Consider the following 18,443-nt stretch of genomic DNA (forward strand, 5'->3'; position numbering starts at 1 on the left):
AGGTTCCGAGCGTTGCCCTAAGGGCCAGCGCGCGCTGGAGCTGGAGACCTGCAGCTCCCGAAGGCAAGGGGGCTTCTCCATAGTGCATCCATGCGATGGGCCAGGTGGGAAAGAGGTCAGGACTGTGGTTTCTCCTTGGTGACGAAGGAGAAAGAAGGCTGTCACATGCTCTGCAAACTGCAGGGGGCCCTGGGCCATCTCCCAGCATTGAGTGAGATAACGGGGCAGCGCTGTAAGAGAAATTCAGAAATCACCTAGACACGGAGAAATTTCCTTTCTCAAAGGTTTTCAGCCCGTGCTATAGTTGATAGCTTCACCCCAAATCATTTTATATCATCCTCTGACATTTTATTATTCCTTTCATGTCCCTTCCTGAAGTGCTTCAAGAATAAATTTTTTGGCAAGTATCTTTCATATGAATTGGCCCGTTGGCATCGAAAAGTTACACTATGAATTTAGCTACAATACAGAAACATTAAATATAATATATATAGGCATAGATGTCACTGGAACTAAGTCTGTATGTAACTGTATTTCGGTCTGAGGGTAGGAGACAAATTTTGTGGACATTAATTTGAATTCTTATATGCACCATGAGAAAATGAAAGCATCCAAATATATTGTATTAAAAGGAATAACTAGTTGAGTCCATTCGCAATAGGGTTTTAATCAACGTTTCTAACCTTGTTGCTGCCCAGAGTCTGGGATGGGTCACTCTGACCAACCACCATTGCTTTTGCAGGATGGTCCAGAGCAGTTCAATGGTCCAGGCTCAGGAAGCCCATCCCGGGTTCAAATCCTGGCTCTACTCTCCAGCTTCATGGCATTGAGCAACTTACCTAGTCTTCATGGCTCAGTTTCCTCATCCGTAAAATGGGCATGAAAACAATAATACCTACCTTATCGGGTTGTTCTGAGAAGTTAATATACATCAAATACTTGGAATAGTGCCTGGCACCTAAAAGGCTCTAAATAATTGACTATTACTCAAGTGGAGCTCCCCTTTAAAAAAAAAGTATGCCCAAGATATTTTTGAGGCAGTTTGTGTGTTGTGTATCACACTTGACTTCTCCCACCTGAGAATGTTACAAAGTTAGGAAGCCTATTTAGGAATCAAATATGGTGACAAGGGAAGGCTGATACCCTCTACCACCACTGGAAGCGTCCCTGGCTTTTCTCCCATTTCCAGCTCTATAATTCATTCATCTTGGCTTCGGAGAAATATTTTACTTTATGCATTTTATTTCTCTCATCTGTAAAATGGGCACAAAATACTTAACTCTCTAGAGTTCAGGGCAAAATACTTGCTGAATAATTAGACTCCTTAGAGTCCAGTAGGAGCTGCTCATATAGCAAACCAAGATCATACTTGGTTTTACAAGAACATTCGGGATGAGAGGTGGCTTCTCTTATCGTCTCTTGCATAGCTTCTTCTCCAGCGCCTGCAGCACGCGGCTGAGGTGTCTGGATTTGAGCCTTGACTGTTCCCTCTCATCACTGGATCATCTCAGGCTGTAAACAAGTCTTGCTTTGGAGTCCATCAGACCGGGGTTCAATCCAGGCTCTGAGAAAGCAGAGAGTTAGGCAACCTCCTGTGGGGTCTGATACCTTATCTCACGGACAGCTGTGAACAGGAAGGAAGCATCAGACAAGGCAAAGTACCCAGCAGTGGTGGTCTCCTTCTCTTCCTTCTCATGCTCAGGGGTGGTGTTCTTATATCTGCAAAGCTCCATGATTGGCACATCACAGGTGCTTCATCCATGATGACAGAATTCGAATTTGTGGTACTTATTTCCAAAGTTCAATCTAAGAACAAAAACACAGTATCGTTTCCCTTTGGCACACACGTCTCCATATCAGTAATCTATACTTGTCCCTATGTCTTCATTCCTTGACTAAAACAAACAAACAAACAGACAAAAAAGATAAGAGGTGAGAGATTTGCTCATTTCAATTTCCACCATATATTTAACTTACAGTGAAGTTTCAGAGGAGTTTTCTGATTTTAGGTACCTTATTTTTCCATTCTCTGAAATGGGTAACTTGCTAATCAAAGAGTTAGAATTTAGTGCAAAGTATTTTCTCCATACTTGAACTGTTGTTTGCATTTTGTCCATTTCATTGGCATGAAATCTTTCAAAAACAAATTTATTAATTTTAACATTAGGAATTACATCATCATCTAAGGATTCAACATGCATGTCTACACAGAGATACTATTAGGGGCTATAGTCATTATAATAGCATCCAAGAGAAGTCAAGAAAATTTATAGCCGTGCGCTAATTATCCTTTGCATTTTTTTTTTCTCTCTCAAGTTTACATCACTGTGAAAATTCTTCTTTTAGGGTTAGGTAGCATCTCATGTGACTCCTAAGGCAAGTATTGGGTATGTTTATTATGGTGTCTCTACACAAAGCAGAGCGGATACAGATGCTGAGAATACCATATATTCTAAAGGAATAAAATCTAATATGCTGTAATAGTATTTCCTGCTTCTATACAAGACAGATACCTAAACGCGAAACCACACTTGATTCAGTTTCTTTAAAACATCCCTCTTTAATAATGAATTTTTCTTCTGCATTCCCACCCCCCTCAAACTTATTGGACCCATCATGCTGGTTTTCATGTAAACGGGGCCTTTACACTCTACCAAGAAGGAAACCTCTAGAAGGTTGTGCTCTGAACTGTAGTCTTCTCTCTCAAGTCAAACACATTTCTTTCTTCCTTTTTTTTTTTTCCAGCTACAAAGCTACAACAATGTTTATATTCATATGAAGTATTTCAGCAATTCATAGCCAATTTATCAATGACCACGCAGCTGCAGGCCCTGCAGTCTAAAAAAATATACCAGCTCACTTGGTGTTTACACAGGCCTTGAAAGCCCTGAGTTGAGGCAGGGGGATGGAAGGCATGGGAGTCGTTAGAAAGGTACAGTGGAGATCCTGCCAATGATGGTGGAGGGATGTTTGCGTCATAGCCCAACACATCATTAAGGACACAATTGTTATTTAATGTGGTGCAATCATCTTTCTACTCTTCGTGAAACCCACTTAAGTAATTACCTTCTCAGCTCATTGGCTCCACAAGCCACCTGGTTAGAAAGGGTTATATCTAAGGAAATATGAAAAACGGGCTTGTACAATTGCCCCCTTCAAGCTGACTTTTACTCATTAGCATATTCAAAATGAAGATCTTTTTTCCTACTCTGAGACTCTGGAAACTCCAAGATAAATAAATGCTCTGGAGCATTAGAAAGATTTCAAGAGAATAAGAACACATTAGCCAAAGTGTATTCTACTGTCAGGCATCCTTAAAATGCAGCTGATACCCACATAATGCCTGACTTCTTTGTATTTTCACTTTGACATCTGTTTTAGCCAATCAATTTTTCATTAAAGCCCAAATGCTGTCTTAAGAATTGCCTTGACTTTCTCCTTTTAAGACAAGAACGAATGTATGAAGAAAATATTCCTTTACAAAACTCAATGCCAGCTTACCAAGCTGTGTGTATCTTAATAAGTGGCATCATTTTGAAGGCTCGCTTTGAATAGTCTAGATATTAAGACGGAAGATTTAAAGAATCCACAGAACTTATTTTCAGAGCACATTTACATGTCTTTTAAACAGATTTTTTTTTTATTATGACGTGTCCAAGATATTTAGCACCATTTAAGAGGAGCAGTGCTGAAGTACAGAATTGAAATTGCTTGATAACACACATCTGCATTTTAAACTTTAAGCTGGCTTTCAAAATACACTGTACCATCCATGTTTACTATAAATACAGCGAGGTAAGTCTGAAATACCTTTATCTGATTTGGTAGCTCTGTGTTGGAGCCTCTTTGTTTGAACAGAAGTGTCAGCTGTATTTTACTTTATTATATAAAAAAGTTTCAGAATTTAATTAAGGGTCAAGTACCAGCAGTAGATAAATGCAACAGCTAAAGCATATTTCTGATCACTCTGAAGTCTGCAATCATGAAAATTATTATCATTGAGTAAAACTGGTCTCAATGATGGTGACTGGGAGATGGATTCTCTGTTACTCAGCTGTCATTTACATAATAATGGGTTCCCGTTTTCATCAGCACCTTTTGTTTGTACGGTGCTTACTGCTACAGTAAATTGTCAAAATGTCATTCCTCTCCAATCAGCCAGAAAATATCAACAGTAAACAAGGCACAGGAAGAAATTCTCTGATTAGAAGTGTGGCCGAGGAAGAGTCGGGCTGAAGTCTCTGTGATCGCTGGAAACATGTTATTCTGGTGTCCCCAAGAATACTGCCACCCGGCTTAGGAAAATGACTTCTCGCTTCCGCCCCCTCCACCAGCCCTTTTAATGAAGAAATACCACTCTGCTATGGAGGTCATTCTGAAGCCTCAGGGCTGTCACTGGGGATTAATAGATTTACATATGTATCTGTCCCTGTCACTCGGTTCCCTCTTCCTGGGAATCAGCCCCACCTTTCTCTGGCAGAGTATCTCCGATTCACCGGGGCTGGATTCTCCTGGTGTTCTCTCCCTGCCGATTCCCTGATTGTTGGCTAGTGGGAGTTCCAGAGAATAAAGGGGTCTTGGACACACTGCCATCACATGGGGCTGCTACAGAGAGGCTCCCATCAGCCGACCAACAACGCTCTTCTGTTTCAGACTAAAGAGAGGCTGAGAGGCGGCTCCCCGAGGAGGTGTGTCGGGACTCAGGAGCTGGGGAAGCACTCCAAGTGGCGCCCCTCGACTTTCCACCCGTCCATCACTTGAACTTGGGGACCAGAGATGTGGAAGGTTAAGATGCCAGAGCCCAAAGCCAGTGTCAGCATTTAGGGCGCTGAGTCCCGAGGGCCCAGCTCCAAATTTTCTTTCTCCCTGGTCTGCATCCCTCCCCACTCTTCCACAATATTTTAAAGTCTGTAAGATACATGAAATAGATGCTTCTTTCTGTTCCTCAATGAAATCTGCCCAGGACCAGAAAAGGATGAGGATGAATTAATAGAGTATATGCCTTATAAACATTATAGTTACAAAGTATATTAAAATTAAAGACTTCACATTGTGTTTGAAATAAAAATGAATATAGCAGCATTCTGCCAAGAGTCGCAGAAACCACTCTTGTGTGGAATTGAAACATTTGGCTCATATAATACTTAATTTATTTTTATGAAATGACAAGTTATATAAATGTATGTTTAAAACAGAGGGACACAACTTTTTCTTTTTTTTTTTTTTTGGGTAAGTTTCTCTGTATTCTGGCTTATATAGCTACACATAGTTAGGACTTATATCTAAATAGAACAAAAAATAATAAACTTTCCCAAAGTGATTTTTTTTTAAGCTACGCGTTCTCCAAATATTTCAAAATGTGATCATGTAGTTAGGTTACCCAGGGAAAGGCTCATAGTACCTTCTTTTGGAAATGAATAGGAGGTTTTAAATCTATTGAAATGAAGTGTTGACATCAGGAAATATTTTGTAGAGCTTTCGGCTTTCTTCCCATGCACTTTATTTTGCTTGGCTACTTTTAATTCCCCCCCACCCCACTTCTTCTGCTTGAAAATCTGACATTGTCCAAACCCTTTCGATTAAAAAGCTCGGCTGAATGAAAGCACCGTGATGCTGTGCTGGTGCATCCGTAAACAGGGGGGCTCGTGCCGCTGGGCAGCGTGCGGAGAAATAGGGCTGATCTGCCGTAATTACCCTGACACCTCATGCAGTACAGGGAATTAACTCCTAGGACTTTGGGCCGAATGAAGAAGTTGATGTTTCATGTTGTGAATGCATCAGTGCCTGAACCCATTACCAGTTTTAACGGAGATGGGAATTTACTATACTTTTTTTTTTTTTTTTTGGCTGGGCATGTACAGCGATGTGCAGAAAATGAGCCAGGAATTCAGGATGCTGAAGCAACAGCGGTTTGTATTTTTATTATGGCCTCTACCTTCTGATTCTGTTCCCTATCTATAAAACATAAATAAAAGACAAGACCCATGCAAACACTGTCTTGAAAAGAAGGAGCCTGCTGTCTTAGGGGAGAGGTTAGCGTGTCACTAAAGTGGGTGAAGGTATTCCAGGACAGACCTAGAGGGACGGAAGTGCTTGGAAACACAGAGCAGGAGGGGAAACACAGCTCAAAAGGCAACTAGTTAGCAGCTGGCACTCTGACCTTTAACTGCATCCATGGTAACTGGGCTAAAAGATGGAGTTCCATTTTATTATTCTCACACCCACAATGTTAAGCCTGTGAATCCCCATTGCAATTTAATGGCTGAAATCAGAAGGCAGATCTGTGTTCATTGGACCACTGCCGATACCCTCTTAGCTAATGAGCGCAATAAACATTTTCATGCCAGGAAGCCAGTGCAAGTGGAAATATTATGCCATACAGAAATATATACCCAAACACAAAGAAATGGTCAGGGAAGCCTGTCTTTTATGTGTGTTTGCATATTCTAACATTCAAAGCCAATCATCTTTTAAGGAAAGGATTAAAAAAAGCTGCTAGACTATGAAAAACTGTGGCATACCACAAAGCTTATTGTGAATGAGAAATCTCAAGTTATGAATTCTAGAGTTAATGAGTATTACTGCCTCTTCTATTATTTTCCTTAATGAATCTTATTATTTGTAAATGCATGCTTCCTTTTATGTGGCTCTAATACACTTGGTGCCTTTTCCCTGACTATACACTGTACCGCCAGCGGAGTGGAAAACAGTGCAAAAGCAACCCACACTTTTTTGGTACCAGTGAAGAGATTTTTGTTATAACTTTGCCTCTGCAGCCATTTAGTCCAGAGTTCTTTAAGGATTAACGACAACAGTGTCATTCTGTTCTCCTGTACTCTGCAACCTACAAGGATACATAGATCACACTGGTTTGTTTCGAAAAACAGAAAAAAAAAAAAAAAAAGATGAAGCCGACCACCAGCAGATGAGCTTTTGCACAGGCACTGCCTTTCTGAACGAGTGCTGGTAACACTTTTGATGAAAATACACAGGTTTAGGTTCAGAAGGAGATGGAAACTGAATCTGAACTCCTCAGCCCAAGAAACAACCAGTTGCAGAGGTTCAAGTGTAGTCAACATATTCTGTGAATTTCATGTAATTTTTCTGTTGCCATCCTCCCCAAAATTCTCTTTACAAGACTTACTTCTACCACATTAAAGTTTAACAGTTTAAATGTACCGCTGCTATCAAAAGGCTGCCAAGAATTGTCCTGGAAATGTATCTTATTTGATTCAAGAGGCACAGTTCTAAAACTCCGTGAGCACCTGCAGAAAATGTAAGCTATGGAATTTTTTCCCTTGCTTTCCTTCAAGTTTTTCCTCAGTCGTTCGTAGAATACTCTTCAATTTTATTTTGGTTAAATGGTTTTCTGAGAAAAGATGAGGGCTTAATAACTTTCCTTATCAGGAACAATAAATGTTTTTCTTTGTGGCACGATGCCAGGGATCCTTTGTAAGAAAAAGCTTCAACTCTTTTGCTAACAGAAACTACTTGTTCTCGAAACGACAAAGGTCAGGGAGAAAATAATTTTGGTGCTTCTTATGCTTTAAGACAATGTCACTTTTCTCATTATCAGAGAGTTTTAGGAGGGTTGGGGGAAGAAAAGAGCGAGACAAAGGATGTGAGATCTCAGAGCCCTGAATAAATCACACCTGTTTACTTGACTTGTGAAAGGGCAGGATGTGCCTCTATCCGTTTAATAAAAGATGTTCTATCAATTTAGACAATTACACCAAAGATTAAGAATGTCATGAAGCTGATGAAATCTCCTAGGTAACATTAAAAAATAATATGCTTTTAGATCACATCGTATATTAAATGACAACTGCCAATTCTTTTTAAAGGAGTCTTCAAAATTCTTTCCTGAATGACAATTTGAAGTTAAAATACTTTGTTCTTAACAGTTAACTTCATTGACATGACACTTCTACTTCTTGACTCAGGAGACTTGGCGAAGAAGAGCTTTTTGTTTATCCAAGTAAAAGCAGACTGCAAGATACAGTATTTCATGGCCTTTCTGCATCTTTGCTTAATTAAAGAACAACAAGAAATGTTTTGCTAGCATATTACTTGGTTAAAGATATCTAAATCTGACTTACATTTAAATATTTACCATCCACTTAACTTTATTTTTTTGGCTTCTGTACCACTGTTTTTCTTATCATTAGCTTAGTAAAATTAAAAATTCAAGCTTTCAGGAAAAGAATCACCATGGGAAAGTTAAGAAGATGTGCCCGCCATGACCTTGGTCAGCCCCAGCTCTGGGGAGGGCAGCTTGCACGACCAGAGGCGAGTGGGTTAACGCAGCTCCTCTGCTGCCTGTCTACCGTTTGCTCTGGTACACAAATTCTATCGACTGGAGGTCTGTTCTTGAGGATGGTTATACAGAGACCCGACAGCCACGAGCAACCTGGTAGACCCTCAACACGGGAGCTACGGAAACACTTAGAATCGTTTAATCACCTTTAACGTATGTTATTTGTATAGTCTTAGAACCTGGGTGGAAGGCATCACCAGTCCGCTTGGCCTCTACCACCTGAAGCCCCACCCTCAGGAAAGATCCATCTCTCCACATTGGCCCAAATGGTGAAGGGGGAAGGCCTGAGCCCCACCGACCACCAGGCAGACTCGAGGCCTGGAACTTGCGCATTGGTGACAAGCTCTAGGGGACCAGGATGTAAGCAGAGCTATTACCTGCCAGCAAGGATGCTGTCCTTTTCAAGGTACTCTGCTGCCGCTGCTAACTCCAGCTTGGATGATGCTTCCCTTGCCCAGACCTGCCCTCTGCGCCTCCTCCCCCACCTCCATCCCCACCTTCTGGCTCCCAGCCCAGTTTCACAATTTAACTCTCTGCCCGGCAAAGCACCAAGTGCTTCTGGCTTGTTTGTGACAAGGTGTAAAAAGCCTATTGTCATTCTGCACTTTTCAGCTTCTGGGCCCTGGTATGCAGATCCTTTTGTTTATGTAGTAGATGTGAAACTACCATTGTTATTATCAGCAGCATCTGCAGGACCGATACTCACTTAGTAAGCTCTTAGCCCGGGCATGTCGTAAGCACCATCTCATTTAATCCTTAGAGCAATTCTATGGGGAAACCAATTTGGGGAGGTTAAGTAAATTATCGAGATAGTAAGTCAGTTAGTCGAGCTGTAATTCTCAGAAATCCAAGCTCTGATGACAGAAATCTAAGTTTCGGTTGTATTTTGTGGTGCAGATGCTGTGATCTAGGGATCCTTAACCAGTGCTTCTATCTGTGGAATTGGAGGAGGAGGGATTTTTTGGTATCAGATTTTCTTATAAAGATCCTAGAATTCTCATCTACCTGATCGCTTAGAGAGAGCATGCACGTCATTGGACACCCACCAGCCTAGATCGTCTGTGCCTCTTGGGTTTGTACTCTGAGCCTTTCACACTGACCGCAAAGCAATGACAGTGGGGTTTCACTCCAGCGCCCTCCTTGGGCCATTCCCCAGTCCACGACATGCCCGTGAGTGACTTCATGCTGCAGTGTCCACGGGCCATTTTACGTCCATGGCCTGGCTTGTGGTTCGGATTCAGAAGTGTATCCATTGGATCACTTGACAAATTTTAGTGGCCTCTTAGCAAAAATCATCTTGCAAGATGGCTTTAACAGAAAGGGAACGTGGATGAGAAATGATCACAAAGTTATCAGTTGAGGTAGGACGTTATTTACATGTAATATCACCATCACTCTTTCCTCCAAGGGGAAAGTAGGAGACGTAAGATAATCTATCAAAACATCGTTTGAGTTTTTAAGAAGAAAGACTTAAAAAGAAGGTTGTACTTGACATTGGGAAACATCCAACATGGTCATGCAGGGTCCTCACCAGCATGGAATTTTGCATCCCACCTACAGCTTCTGTCTGAGTGGGAGAGCAGGGGCCATGTGATGATCTGAACACACTGGGCAGGGAACCAGGCTTTTGCCAGAGCGGGAAACTTCTCTAGACAGGATCAGTGAGAGGAACAGCTCTGAATCCAGAAGTGTCTTCTCCAATTTCTCACTGTATTCTGACTACAGGGGAGAAAAAGTCACATCACAGAAGACTTGTGGAAAGAAGGCAGACAAGCAGTAGAACGCAATTTTCTAACGATATCAGTTCTCAGACTGTGGATGACAACAGAAACGAAAGCAACATGGTTCAAACGTGGCCCCGTGACAATCTAACACCAGAGCGATGGAAGAGAAAACGACTGATGGAAAGAAACAAAGGAGAGTTGAAAGGCACAAAATTGGTTTATGGGAATAAGGCAAGTAATGTCAGGGGAATGGAGAAAACACACAAACTAGAGGCCCTGATCTCTGGGCAATAAATAAGGCAATTTGCATGGGTGGCTCAAAATGGAAATTGTATGGGAAGAAAATCAAGCAATAATTCAAAATGAAAAATGATTCCATCCTCAAATAAAATCACAACTCTTCTTATCAAACAGTAGAGCCAACCGATCAATGTAGAGAATCTAGTACCTTTGGTAGAGGGTTCAGTTTAAGATTCAGAAGGAATTATACGGGAAGGGTAAAGATGACTTTTCCAAAGGCCAAGATCATGACTTCATATGTTGGTGCTATTAGTATTATCACTGTTAGTTTCCTTAATGGAAAAATCAAAAGGGTAAGAGGTCAAAGAGAGAAGAGTATTCATATGATAGTTTTTAAAAAAATAAATATCACATACTGCTGTTTAGAGTGGGTTAAACATAATGAAATTACAGATAAAGTCCTATCCTCCTAACGTATTTGGAACTTTTAAAATTATAAATCAGGGCTTCTCTAAACAGATGAATAATGCTAATCAGGCTTCTATTTATTTCTGCTATAGCATGGCAGCAACTGCACCATTTGGGTAACACTGATAATTCCAGTAGAAACCAAAATAGACATCCATAGAGGGGAGACTGTCAGGGTAAATGTACTCTAAGACCAGAAGCACAGCAGACAATTTGTGTTGACACCTTAATCAGGACATGCTTCCCTTTGGTCAGTCTTTCTGGATGGTAATTGTTTGGGCTCAGAGATCATCTGACAATCTCGCTCTATCTTCCTGTGAACCCAAGGAGAGTCTAAAGCCTTAATTAGCAAGTAGGGTTTAAGAAGAAGGCAGTTTGGATTTTCTGGGTAACTGAAACATCGTCAATTAGGGCCAACAACTTTGGTTTCTTTCCATTTTTACTGATAATTTCCTCAAAAATGTTGTCATGGAGTTTCACATCTGCACACTTAACTTGCTGAAATTCAAGTGCATACATTTCGGAGAGGAAGTATCAGAGAGAGAATTGAAAAATCGAAAGAGCTCAGGCCGAGCTCCCATCCCCCCTTGCTCTCCATGAGCATTGCTGTAGGGTTTGGGCAATGAGAGGCCTGGCGCTTCTGGTCTTTCAGTGACCACAGAGCTGTCGCACCTCCTCTCTGAGTGGGGTCCTGGGGGTATGGACACAGGAAGTGCTCTTCACACAGAGTGGCGTCCAAATACAAGACAACTGCACAATTCTTTGTTCAGCCTCAGAAACAATGATCTATTCCAGTTTGAGTGGAAAAATAGTCTATAGTGAGTTTATGGAGAGTTTGTACCATGTTATTCTGTGGTGGATATAAAGGGTGCTTCTGATCATATTTTTCACTTTAGCTGAAATCCTCACCTCTAAGTAAGATGTGGCTCACCTTACACACATATTTAAACATAATAAATCAAGTTTAGGGACTTCCCTGGTGGCGCAGTGGATAAGACTCCGAGCTCCCAATGCAGGGGACCCGGGGTTTGATCCCTGGTCACTGAACTAGATCCCACGTGCATGCTGTGACTAAGAGTTCACATGCCGCAACTAATGAGCCTGCGAGCTGCAACTAAGCAGCCTGTGAGCTGCAACTAAGGAGCCCGCCTGTCGCAACTAAAACCCGGCGCAACCAAATAAATAAAGAAAGAAAGAAAGAAAGAAAGAAATCAAGTTTACTACTGGTGGGCTTTATCTTGACTTGGGGCAATACAGTATCATGTAATCTATACGATGAAATGTTTACTAGTAAATTTATTTTATAAATTTTTTGTCATTTACTTCCTGTTCCTAAAATTATAGTTTAGAGCAGTAGCTATATAATATTTTGGGGAAAATGGTATATTGATAAAAAATTAAATATTATTTTATTTTATTTATTTTATTTTTAATTTAATTTTTATTTTATATTGGAGTATAGTTGATTTACAATGTTGTGTTAGTTTCAGGTGCACAGTAAAGTGAATCAGTTATACATATATATATGCCCTCTTTTTCAGATTCTTTTCCCATATAGGTCATTACAGAGTATTGGGTAGAGTTCTCTGTGTTATACGGTAGGTCCTTGTTGATTATCTATTTCACATATAATAGTGTGTGTATGTTAATCCCAAACTCCTAGTTTAACCCTCCCCCTACCTTTTATGTTATAAAGTGATGGAATTCTATAGTTTTTTGATTTATTAAGCCACATTAATCTCTATTATCACATCAGAAATGACTTCTACTTTCTGTTGATGTCAACCACTTGTTTGTTTCATTTGCATTGCACCTTTGCTGTTCAGTACAGTAGGCATTAGCTACATGTAGCTATTTAAATTTAAATTATTTAAAATTAAGTATAGTAAAAAAGATCAGTTTCTTACTAGCACTGGCCACATTTCAAATGCTCAGTAGCTACCTGTGGCTTGTGGCTACCTATGCATTGTCGTATTCCTGCAACTATAGGCAACTATAGGCAAAAATAGGAAACAGCATTATTGATTTACGATAGTGCTAACTCCTCAGGATTTTGTTTTTGCTTTTGCTTTTTGAAAAAAATTTTTGCTCATCTCAAGATTTACTGGTGTTTGAGATATTTAGACACGGTAGAATTTGAAATTGTAGATTCTTTGAATTACATAAACTATTTAAAATACATGGTGCAGTTTCCTGCTTTTTGGAACAGTGAATTAGTTTGGTGGAATGAACCCTCCTATGGGTAGGATAAAAATGTAAAATCAAAACAAAAAGTAAACTCCCAAAAACCCAAACAACTTGCAGTTACTTTTGAGAGACAAAGCAGACAAGAGACTTAGAGGCGAGGGATCTGACTTTGGAAGATGGGTTACAACAGGTGAGATTTGGGAGTTTATGGCCTTTTGCCAGAGGACACGCCCTAATCTGAACATGGTTTGGGTGGCAGAAAGCCATGGTTGGCTTGAGGTGTCAGGAGACAGTTTTAGAAGCTGGCTGAGCCGCCAGAAGCTTAAGGAATAAAACCCAGAAGTGTGAGCATTGCAAAGCGGGGTGAACCCCTAACTTGTGTAAAAATTTTTCCCAGATCTTTAGATTTCTATCAAACAGTATATAGGGGAAGACCTTAGGGAACACAACAGAAAAGCAGCAGATGGAAGTTAAAATAATTGAACAGAGACGTTTGTTGCTACCAGCACTTGGGAGACAGTGTTTGCAGTTTGAATGTAGACAAATACCCAACTATATATTGTCTACAAGAGACATACTTAACATGCGAAGACACAAACAGGTTTAAAGTTAAATGGATAGAAAAGATACGCTGTGCAAACACGAATCATAAGAAAGCTGATCTGTATTAAGAACAAAGTAGACTTGAAGAAAAGGGGTATTACCAGAGATAAAGGGAATTTTCATCACAGTAAGAGGATCAATACATCTGGATGGCATAATTATATTAAGGACTTTATTATTATATACATGATAATTATTATGTACATACCTGGTTTTATAGCACTCACTTCACTGCGCTTCACAGATATTGCATTTTTTACAAATTTAAGGTTTGCGGCAACCCTGAGTTGAGCAAGTCTGTCAGCTCCATTTTTCTAACAAACAGTATTTTCTCACTCAGTACCTCTGTGTCACATTTTGGTAATTCTCGCAATATCTCAAACGTTTTCATTATTATTGTATTTGTTATATTATTATATTATATTTTCATTATTATATTTATATTATGATATTATACTTTTATTATATTTCATTATTATATATATGGTGATTTGTGATCACTGATCTTTGATGTTACTTTTGCAAAAAGATTACGACTTGCTGAAGGCTGAGATGCTAGCTAGCATTTTTAGCAATCAAGCATTTTTTAATTAAGGTATGTCCATTTTTTTAAAGACATAAGGCTATTGCATGCTTAATAGACTATAGAACAACATGAACATAACTTTTTTATGCAGTGGGAAACCAAAAATTTTATGTGACTAGCTTTACTGAGGTATTTGTTTTATTGCGGTGGTCTGGAACCGAACGTGTAAATCTTTGAGGTCTGCCTGTAATGTGTACATAATAATTATGATGTAACCTATAAGAGAGGTTCAAAACAAAAACTCTCAGAACTAAAAGGAGAAGTAGATAATCACAATCACAATGGAAAATTCAATACTACTTTCTCAGTAAATGACAGAACAACTAGAAAAGTCGGCTGTTTCTAGAACTAAAGTCACTAAAGGCATAGAAGATGTGAATGACACCAGCGACTTGACCTAACTGACACTTATAGAACACAAGACCCAACAATTGCAGAATATGCAGTCTTTTCAAATGCACACAAAATGCCTACCAAAGTTGGTCATATACTGGACTGCAAAACAAATCTCACATTTCAAAAGCATATCTCACAGAATATGTTATTTGAAAAAAATAGAATTAAATTGAAATGCATAGTTCAACTTCTTTTGAAAATCAGATTTTACATTTTTACAGAGTGCAAATTATAGTATTCAGACAGAATTCACTAAAGCATTTTTATACTTCTACAAATGAAACTATGATTTTTGGAAGCTGAGATTTCAAAATAAAATTCTCAGAAGTGGAGGATTACGTAAGACTTAGTGCTGAAGCTGAAATGTAAGTCCTCAGTAGAACAAGGTAGCTCAACATACTTTCACTGGACAGAAAACTGGGTTTGATATTGCTAGGAAAATGTTATAAACACTAGTGCCAATAGAGCTGTCTACATTAAAAATTTATACGATACTCCTACATTTGGTTAGAACTCCAAAATGAAAACATTTTTGTAACATAATTTGTCGGTATGTTTCATAAGTCTTGGAATAGATGCTGTTATGGCACTTTTCAAAAGAATATTGTCTGTAATGTTCTGATTTGTAATATATCCAGTACAGTGTTATTGATAACCACGAATATGACTATTTTACTCTTATTATAGAATATTATTCACCTAAAAATAAGCTCATAATACACTGCTAGGAAACAAATCAAATTATATGAAAATTATCTAAAGAATGATACCATTTTATAAAAATAATAAATGTATATGTACATTAGAAAATAATAAAAAAATTAACGGAAAATTAACAGTGTTTTCTCTAGTAATTGTCTTCTTTGGTGCTATCTTTAACACATTATTTGTTAAAAATCTGTAATGTTATACTTCCTCATCAAGACTATGGACTAATCTGTGATCTTGATATCACAGCTGGCATGATGTGACTACTCACTGTGTTTCAGTGCTTCATGTGAAGCACTGAAATGCAGTGCCTTGAAGCAATAAATATTTCCATTTTACAGATGAGGAAAGTGAGGCAGAGAGATTGCCCAAGTGCATGCAGGTGGCACGTGGCTGAGCTGAGATTTGCTCCTCAGGAGAATGACTCCAGAGCTGCAGCTCTTAACCCTTGTGCCACTGAAGCCATCCAGAAGGGAAAATACAAAAAGGGAAAATTGCTAAATAAGATAAGCCTCTCAGCAGACCAGCAAAGAGAAAGAAATGCACAGTGCTGTGGTCAGTGGGGTACCTGCAGGGCTTCAGTTCTCGAACTATGTAGGAACAATAAATTTTGCTATTGTGGGTAACAGGGTCCAAAGATGCTTCAAATGGGATGGGGGCAAGAAATTGGGGTTATTGCTTGAAAACAGGTCTGGAGTGGAGCTCCCAGGCTGGTGGGAGAAGACTGGAGACACCTGCCTGGTGCTGCTCTCGGGGATGGTGGCCTCTGTGAACCTGTGTGTGCAGGACACGGGCACTGCTGCATCCTCAGGACCGAGGCAGGCATCCCCTGAATATGTGCTCTCAGTGACACTACAAGACAAGACACTGAGGACTTCTACGGCCATGTAACACCTGCCTCTGGAGTCAGGTCCCCAGGAGGGTGAAGTAGGGTGCCCAAAAGGGTCCTACACAAGAGATGAGCACAGAAAGAGATACACACACACAGTACGACGGAACGTTTCACAGACGAGCCTACCAACCAAAATTTCAAGGTGTGTTGAAGAATTCTAGTGCTGAGAAATGGAACCTAAAAGTAAAAAATGCAAATATATATGCCCTCTAGACAGAAATCAAAACAACAGGACAATTCCTTTAAAATGCCTTTAAGTGCGCTTAGGAATCGTCAATGAGACCAACGGTGGAACAGCCCTGTAACAAGAATAATAAATCACAGAAGACAGGAGTTAAACAAAGAGTGATTCATGTAAAATAAGTTGAAAATCTTGGAAGTAAAAAAAAATTGTAATTCATATAAAATACAAAATTGATGAGGTGAATTCTAGACTGGACATGTTACAAGGGAATTAGAAAATTGAGAGATAGTACTGAAAATTTCGCCCAGAATCTCTTTCTCACTCTCACTCTCACTCTCCTTATCTATAAAATGGAAATATTTACTGCTGCAAAGAATGAATGAGATGATATATATATACTATATATATATCTCAATCAGAGGATGGTTAGCATTTTTAGCAATAAATTTTTTTTTTAAATTAAGGTCTGTACATTGTTTTTTTGACATAATGTTACTGCACACTTAATAGACTACAGTATGGTGTAAACATACTTTTATATGCACTGGGAAACCAAAAAATTCATCTGTCTTGCTTTATCGTGATATTCATTTTATTGCAGTGTTCTGGAACCAAAATCACAATATTTTCGAGGTATCTGTGTGTGTGTGAGAGAGAGAGAGAGAGAGAGAGGGAGAGAGTCGGGAGGAATACTCTTTCTATACATCTATTCTCAAAAGGTACAAACTTCCAGTTATAAGATAAATAAGTTCTAGGGGTATAATGTACAGCATGGTGACTATAGTTAAAAATACTCTATATAAACTTTAAAATATATTTTAAAGCTGCTAACAGAGTAGATCTTAAAAGTTCTCATGACAAGAAAAAAAGATTTGTAACTCTCTGTGATTATGGATGTTAACTAAACCTATTGTGGTGATCATTTCAATATATACATATATCAAATCATTATATTATACACCTAAAACTAAGACAATGTTATAGATCAGTTATCTCAAAATATAAAGAAATATATTGATATGTACAGTAAATAAACTATACTTTAATAAAATAAAAAAATAAGTATATTTATGTAAATATAAACTGATAAACTTATGGAGGTCAAAAAGATCAAAACGCTCAGACATAGGTCAACTAGGACTTCAGGAGAAAGGAATAGAAGGGATGGTGGAGAAGTCATATTAGATGAAAGGATGGCTGAAAATTTGCCAACATTGATTAAAAATACAAGTTCTTAGATTAAAAATGTCTTTCAAATAAGGAACCAAAAACAGAAAAAAAAGGAAAGAAATCCACTTTTAGACATATCAGTGTGTAACAGCGTAATATAAAAGAGGTCGCCAGGAAAAAAAGACGGTTTACAAGTAAGTCTGACAGCAGATTCCTCATTGGCAATAAGAGATGCCAGAAGACCACAGATAAATACCTCCAGTGCCATCAACCTTGAGTTCTACACCCAGCGAACTTATTATTCATTAAGGAGATTTTTAAAAAAATTCAGAAATGCAGAGATAGGGTTTACTACTTGCAGAACTTATTGAAAAAATTCCTGATGATGTACTTCAGTAAGAAGAAAAATAAATGTGGAGAGGAGTAGGATAGAAAAATAATAGAAAAACTGATAGTGCAATTGATTGTTAAAAAAAAGCAAAACCAACTTTTTTCTTTTGTTTTTAAAGATGGAACTTAAAAGTGTATTAAACAACAATAGTAGGACAGAGGAGGTGGTGAGAGAAGCAGAGAGAGACAGAGACTGAGAGACAGAGAGACTGTGGGAGGGGAAGAAGGAATGGGTCCTGTTCAGCACGCAGTGTGGGCTAAGACCCTTGTCTTAAGGGGACCAGAGACACCAAATCACCGTAGATCTGGCTAGAAACATTTATGTTAATTTTCTGGGGTAAGTGAAGGAAAAGAATACTGAAAACTTTGTATGAGACACACAGAAATCACAGTTAGAAGTAAAGAAAAAACGGGGCAATGAAAAAGAATTACAGTAAAACAAGTTCCAAATGTATCAGTAGTCGCAATAAATGTTAATAGATTAAACACACATATTTAGAGACTGACACCAGCACAGTGGATTTTTAAAAAGAGTATACTGTATCCTGTTCATATGAAACAAAATCACAGAAATATTA

This window comes from Balaenoptera physalus (genome assembly GCF_965194825.1).
Source record: "Balaenoptera physalus genome assembly, chromosome: 15".
Taxonomy (NCBI): domain Eukaryota; kingdom Metazoa; phylum Chordata; class Mammalia; order Artiodactyla; family Balaenopteridae; genus Balaenoptera; species Balaenoptera physalus.